This window comes from Dama dama, chromosome X, assembly GCF_033118175.1.
Source record: "Dama dama isolate Ldn47 chromosome X, ASM3311817v1, whole genome shotgun sequence".
In the NCBI taxonomy this organism is placed as follows: Eukaryota; Metazoa; Chordata; class Mammalia; order Artiodactyla; family Cervidae; genus Dama; species Dama dama.
The window spans coordinates 90,889,031-90,896,645 of record NC_083714.1 but is presented as its reverse complement, the minus strand read 5'-3'; the positions used below and the strand labels follow the sequence as shown (position 1 = coordinate 90,896,645).

General features: G+C 37.0%; 1 protein-coding gene across 3 annotated transcripts in view; it reads right to left on the bottom strand.

Moving 5' to 3' along the window:
• Positions 1-2,148: 2,148 nt before the first annotated feature.
• The window catches only part of SNX12 (sorting nexin 12), an 85,266-nt gene continuing 79,799 nt past the window's right edge, over positions 2,149-7,615 (bottom strand). For 2 of the 3 annotated variants that reach the window (XR_009692007.1, XR_009692008.1), the window contains exon 6: positions 2,152-2,254. The gene's annotated coding sequence lies outside the window, so the exon portion shown is untranslated. Of the gene's footprint in view, positions 2,255-7,615 lie in introns of all 3 variants that reach the window. The other variant, XR_009692006.1, reaches the window with a different exon arrangement.

Below are 7,615 nucleotides of genomic sequence, written 5' to 3'. Positions count from 1 at the left end.
ATATAAATGAGACCAATCACAAGTAATCAAATTGAAACTGTAATTAAAAATCTTTCAATGAACAAAAATCCAGGATCAGATGGCTTCACAGGTGAATTCTATCAAACATTTAGACAAGAGCTAATGCCTATCCTTCTCAAAAAAATTGCAGAGGGAGGAACACTCTCAAATTCGTTCTATGAGGCCACCATCACCCTGATACCAAAACCAGACAAACATATCACAAAAAAAGAAAATTATAGACCAGTATCACTGATGAACATAGAGGCAAAAATCCTCAACAAAATACTAGCAAACTGAATCCAACAACACATTAAAAGAATCGTATACCATGATCAAGTGGGATTTATCCCAGGAACACAAGGATTCTTCAATATATACGAATCAATCAATGTGATATACCATATTAACAAATTAAAGAATAAAAACCACATGGTCATTTCAACGGATGCAAAAAAACTGACAAAATTCAACACCCATTTATGATAAAAACTCCAGAAAGTAGGCATAGAGGGAACCTACCTGAACATAATAAAGGCCATATAAAACAGACCCACAGCAAACATCATTCTCAATGGTAAAACTGAAAGCATTTCCTCTAAGATCAGGAACAAGACAAGGATATCCACTCTCACCACTCTTATTCAACACAGTTTTGGAAGTCCTAGCCATGGCAATCAGAGAAGAAAAAGAAATAAAAGGAATCCAAATTGGAAAAGAAGTAAAACTGTCACTGTTTGCAGATGACATGATACTATACATATAAAATCCTAAAGATGCCACTCGAAAACTACTAGAGCTCATCAATGAATTTAATAGTTGCAGGATACAAAATTAATACACAGAAACCTCTTGTACATCCTATACACTAACAACAAAAGATCAGAAAGAGAAATTAAGGGAACAATCCCATTTAACATTGCAACAAAAAGAATAAAATAGCTAGGAATAAACCTAACTCAAGGGACAAACCTACCAAAAGAGACCTGTACTCCAAAAACTATAATACACTGATGAAAGAAATCAAAGACAACACAAACAGATGGAGAGAGATACCATGTTCTTGGATTAGAAGAATTAATATTGTGAAAATGACTATACTACTCAAAGCAGTCTACAGATACAATGCAATTCCTATCAAATTACCAATGGGATTCTTCACAGAATAAGAACAAAACATTTTATAATTTGTATGGAAACACAAAAGACCTTGAATAGCCAAAGCAATCTTGAGAAAGAGAAACGGCTAGAGGAATCAGTCTCCCTGACTTCAAACTATACTATAAAGCTACAGCAATCAAGCGGAGAAGGCACTGGCAACCCACTCCAGTACTCTTGCCTGGAGAATCCCATGGACAGAGGAACCTGGTAGGCTGCCGTCTATGGGGTTGCACAGAGTCAGACACGACTGAAGTGACTTAGCAGCAGCAGCAACACAGTAATCAAGAGAATATGGTACTGGCACAAAAACAGATATACACATCAACTGTACAGGTTAGAAAGCCCAGGGATAAACCCATGCACCTATGGTCACCTAATCTATGTCAAAGAAATCAAGGATATATTAACACAATGGAAAAAAGACAGCCTCTTCACTAAGTGGTCCTGGGAAAACTAGACAATTACATGTAAAAGAATGAAATTAGAACATTCTCTAACACCACACACAAAAATAAACTCAAAATGGATTAAAGACCTAAATGTAAGACCAAATACTCAGGATGGGGGACACATGTACACCCATGGCTAATTCATGTCAATGTATGGCAAAACCACTACAATATTGTAAAGTAATTAGCCTCCAATTAAAATAAATAAATTAATTTAAAAAATTCTTAGAAGAAAACATAGGCAAAACACTGTTTAACATAAATCACAGCAAGATCTTTTTAGACTCACCTCCTAGAGTAATGAAAACTTTAAAAAATAATAAACAAATGGGACCTAATTAAACCTAAAAGCTTTTTCATAGCAAAGGAAACCATAAACAAGATAAAAAGACAATCTTCAGAATGAGAGAAAGAATTTGCAAATGAGGCAATGGACAAAGGATTAATCTCCAAAATACATAAACAACTCATGAAGCTCAATATTCAAAAAAAAAAATTAAAAATGGGCAGAAGACCTAAATAGACATCTCTCCAAAGATGTTCCTTTTTTCTTCTTTTAGTTTCTTCACTTGTTGTTTGATGATTTTCTTAAGCGGTGTTTGTGTTCAGGGGCTTCCCTGATGGCTCAGTAGTAAAGAATCCACCTGCAATACAGGAGACACAGAAAACAGGGGTTTGATCTCTGGGTCAGGAAGATCCCCTGGAGGAAAGCATGGCAACTCACTCCAGTGCTCTTGCCTGGAGAATCCCATGGACAGAGGAGCCTGGTAGGCTACAGTCCATGGGGTCACAAAGAGATGGACACAAATGAGGTGACTGAGCACATATGCATGTTTGTGTTCCTTTCTCTCTAGTTTTTGTGTATCTATTGTAGGTTTCTGATTTGTGGCTAACATGTTGTTCATATATGTTAACCTATGTATTTGTTTTTAAACTGGTAGTCATATTTCACTACAAAAATTTTCTAAGAGATCTACATTATTTTACTCCCCTCTCTCACAGTTTTGTATTTCTGCTGTCATATTTTACATTCTTATGTTTATTCCTTAATGGTTTGTTAAAGCTGATTTTATAATTTTTCTTTTTAAATCTTAGTTATAGCTTATTTAACCACTGAAAGGCTGATCCAGAGCCCTTACTATATATTTGCCTTTACTAGTAGGACTTTTCCTTTCCTATAGATCCTTAACTTCTTGCTGTAGTCCCTTCTTTGCAACTTAGAGAAGATCCTTTAGCATTTCTTTTAGGGTCAGTTTAATACTGATGAACTCTTTTAGTTTTGGCTTGTCTGAGAAGTTCTTTATCTCTCCACCAGCTTTGAATGATCTTGCTGGGCAGAGTATCCTACTTTGTAGAGTTTTCCTGTTCAAGCCTGCAAAGCTTCTGCAGAAAAATCAGCTGATAGCTTTCTGGAGGTTCCCTTGTATATGACTTTATTTTTCTCTTGTTGTCTTTATAATTCTCTTTTAACTTTTACCATTTTAATTATGATATGTCTTGGTGTGGTTCTGTTTGGGTTCATCTTATTTGAGACCCTCTGTACTTTTTGTACCTGGATATCTGTTTCATTCAGGTTCATGGATTGTTTTTTAGCCATAGTTTCTTTTTTTTTTTAAGTTTTATTTATTTATTTTTTGCATTTTCAAGTATGAATTTAATCAGTACAAAAGGAATGTCATTACCTATCTACCTAGCCATCTAATTTATCTTACTTGAAAAAGAAAGCTAGCTAATCTTTATCACATGAAAATATAATAGATAATACAGCCATTAAATCTCCTTTGATATTTATGAAGACTGCATAATCTGGAGCCTTGTCCAGTCTATCTTATCAAAATCTCCAGGGAGAACCCCGAGAACTTTCCTTTCTTTACAAATAATTCAAATAAGTTCAGGAATTTTGGTACTTGTACCACTAGCAGCAGCAGAAGGGAGGAGGTACAGAAGATACAAGCTGTGAGGAAATATTTTGTTCTTTCTGCTCCTTTTCCTCTCATGTTCATTCAAGTTGCACAGGAAGTTTCTCCATAAGATTTATGACAGCTTGTTCTCTTCCTTTCTTATATGTTTGCAGTCAGTGTCCCTTCAACGGCTGGATTCTGAGACTGGATGAAGCATGGAGCCTTTATATTGTCAGCTTGGGCATCATTATCTAATTATATTTATGAGAATATTTTGAGAGGTAGTTAAGTATGTAATATCTGAAGATTATTTTTATGCAATTCTATGTAGTATCATATAGTGATTAAGAATGACATTTAGAGTCAAGCAAACATAGCTTTGAATTTTAGTTCAAAGTTTTTGTGTCTTCCCCTCAAAATGAGTATATTAATACTTCTACAAGATTGTCCGACACTTAATAAATGTACACACTGCTAAACTTAAGATAGATAACCAACAAGGATCTACTGTATAGTATAAGGAATTCTACTCAGCTTTCTATAATAACCTAAATGGAAAAAGAATTTTTAAAAGGATACATGTATATGTATAACTGATTCAATTTGCTGTATGCCTGAAACTAATACAACTTTGTGAATCAACTATGTTATTGCTCCTGTTTAGTCACTCAGTCATGTCCAACTCCCTTGTGACTCCCATGGACTGTAGCCTGCCAGACTCCTCTTTTAATGGAATTTCCCAGGCAAGAATACTGGAGTGGGTTGCCATTTCCTTCTCCATAGCCATAGTTTCATCAACTACATTTTTGATACCTTTCTCTCACTCTTCTCCTTTTGAGACTCCTTTAATGTGGATGTTGGTATGCTCTATTTTGTCCCAGAGGCCTCTTAAACTGTTCTTATTTAATTTTTTTCTTTTTGCTGTTCTGACTTTGTGATTTCCATTACTCTATATTCCAGATCACTTACACATTCTTCTGTATCACTTAGTCTACTGTTAATTCCTTCTAGTGTGCCTTTCATTTTAGTTATTATATTCTTCAGTTCTGACAGGTTCTTTTTATATTTGCTAGTCCCTTATTAACATTATCACTGTGTTCATCTATTCTTTCCTCAGGTTCAAATGCTTTGAACTCTTTACCTAATAAATTTTCTGTTTTATTAGTTGCTTTTTCAAGGTTTTTAAAATTGTTCTTTGGTTTGAAACAAACTCCTCTGTCTTCTGATTTTAACTTTCTCTGTGTCTATGAAATTAGGTGAAACAGTTGCCTATCCTGGTCTTGAAGACGTGTCCTTGTATGGGCACACCTTTATATAGTCTACATGTGCCCAGTGGCTTTGGTGGGAGAGTTGGACCTGAAATGAGCACAGGTCATATCTTCCCCTCAGGTTTGATGGCAGTTATCACCTTGGTGGGAGGTGGGACTGGAGACGGAGGGATTAGGGCCAGAGCCGGGACTTCTCCTATGCTCAATGGCCAATACTAGGGACAGGGTTGGGTCCCAGGGTGCTAAAACAGAAGCGCTGAGGGTCAGGTCTGAACTGATTCTGTTCCCTCTAAGTATGTTCTCTCCCCACTCCTGGCAACAGCACCTTCTTTCCCAAAAGGTAGCAATGCTAGAGCAAGAGGTGCTGACCCAGGCTCCCAGTATGGGCCACGGCATGTGCTGGGACCATCCCAGCACATCAGTCAGAGTTCCAGACTGCTCCTGATCTGCTACTCCTATGAACACCAGTAAGGCTGCCCTCACACCATTCAGATTCAGATGCAGTGCGGGGTATGAGCCATCTCTGTCCCCACTAAGTGTGCACTTTCCTTGGTAATAGCAGCCTTTGTCCTAGTGCAGAGCTGTGCTGGAGAAGTTAGTCAAGCCAGAGCCAGTGCTTAGTATGGGCCAGTGCACAGGAAGACAGTCCTAGCATGTTAATTAGAGCTCCAGACCACTTCTGATCTACCACCCCCACAGGCAGCAGTAATGGCTGACCTCACCACATGCAGGTACAATGCTCATGCTAAGCCAGCTCTGTTCCCACCAAGTGTGTACTCTGCTCAGCAACAGCAGCCTTCATACTCGTGGGGAAGCTGTGGCAGAGCTAGAGGGGTCGGGGAAAGGACTGGGATGGTCATGGGAAACTGGCCAAAGCCCCAGGCAATTTCAGTCTGAGTCTTCCACCTTATTCCCAGGAGTAAGCAAGCATGTGCATTCTATTTATGAGTGGAGTCTGGGTTTCTTACAGCCCTCCTGAAGTACCACTGGTTTTCAAACCATCTAAGGGGACTCATTATTTCTGGTATCTGACCCCTGGGTTGAGATACCCAGTATGTGGTTCAAACCCTTCACTCCCCAGGGAGGATCTCTGAGTGATATCCTCCTCCTCTCCTGTGTTCCCTCCTGGAGGCACAGGTCCTGACCTGATTGCTCTTCTCCCTCCCTAACTGACTCTGTATGGCTCTTTCTTTACAGGCTCGATTATAGAAGAAACTTTCTGCCTGTCTCCAGCTTGTTTTCAGTGAGCATTACTCCACAGGTAGATCTATTTTTGATGTGTTTGTGTGGGATGTGAGCTCAGCATCTTCCTACTCTTCCATCGTGATATCCTCCCTACAGGAGAAACACTTTATATCAAAGATACAAAGAGGCTGAAAATAAAAGGATGGAAAAATATATACCATGCAAATAGCAACCATAAGAAAGCTGCACTGGATATACTAATATCAGATAAAATAGACTTTAAGAATAAAGTGTTTCTAGAGATAAAAAGGGACATTTTATAATGACAAACACATCAGGAATATATAATAATTATAATATATATGTACCTAACAACACAACCCCAAAATATGTGAAGCACACATTGACAGAACTGAAGGGAAAAAATAGAGAATTCAATAATAATAGTTGGAGACTTCAATATTCCACTTTCAATAATGGCTAGAACTACAAGACAGAAGATTAACAGGGAAACTGAAGACTTACATAACATTATACACAAACTAGACCTAATAGACATCTATAGAACAACATGTCCAACAACAGAAGAATATACATTCCTCTGAAGTACACAAGGAACATTCTCTAGGATAGACTATATGCTAGGCCTCAGTAAACTTTAAGTGACTGAAATTGTACAAACTATATTCTCCAATCACAATGGAGTGAAATTAAAAATTAAGTAACAGAAAAAAATTTGGAAGAATTAACAAATATGTGGAAATTAAACAATGCACTCCTGGAAAAGCAAGGGTTTAAAAGAAGAAACCATAAGGGAATTTAGAAAATACTATGAGATGAATAAAAATTCAAACACAACATACCAAAACTTATAGAATGCCACTAGAGCAGTACTTACAAGAACTGTATAGACATAGATGTTAACATTAAAAAAAGAGATTGCAAATCAGCAACCTAACCTTCCACTTGAAGACAGTGGGGGGAAAAGAGTAAACTAAACCCAAAGGAAATGAAAGGAGAGTAAAGATTAGAATGGAAACAAAATAGAGACTAGAAAAACATTATAGAAAGTCAATGAAATTAAAAGCTTAAATCTTTGAAAAGATGAACAAACCTACTAAAGCTTTAGTTAGATTGATGAGGAAAAAGTGACTCAAATTACTAAAATCATAAATGAGAGGATTTCTCTGGTGGTCCAGGGGCTAAGACTCTGCATCCCCAACGCAAGATGCCTGGGTTCAATCCCTGGTTGGGGAACTAGATCCCACATACTATAACTAAGAGTTCACATGCCACAACTAAATATTACACATGCTGCAACTAAAAGATCCTGCATGCTGTAACAAAGATCAAAGATCCCAAGAGCTGCAACTAAGACCTGGTACAGTCAAATTACTTTTTAAAAAAGAAATGAAAGTGGAGACTTCACTACTCGCATTAAAAATACAAAATGATTACTAGGGAATGCTATGAAAAACTGTATGGCAACAAATTAGATAACCTAGGTGAAATAGACAAATTCCTAGAAAGACACAAAGTAACTAAAATTACTCAAGAAGAAATAGAAGATTTTTTATTCTAATATTTTAGTTTATTTTTTGATGTTCATATTCTTCAAAAAAATTTTGTTTAATTGAAGGATAATTGCTTT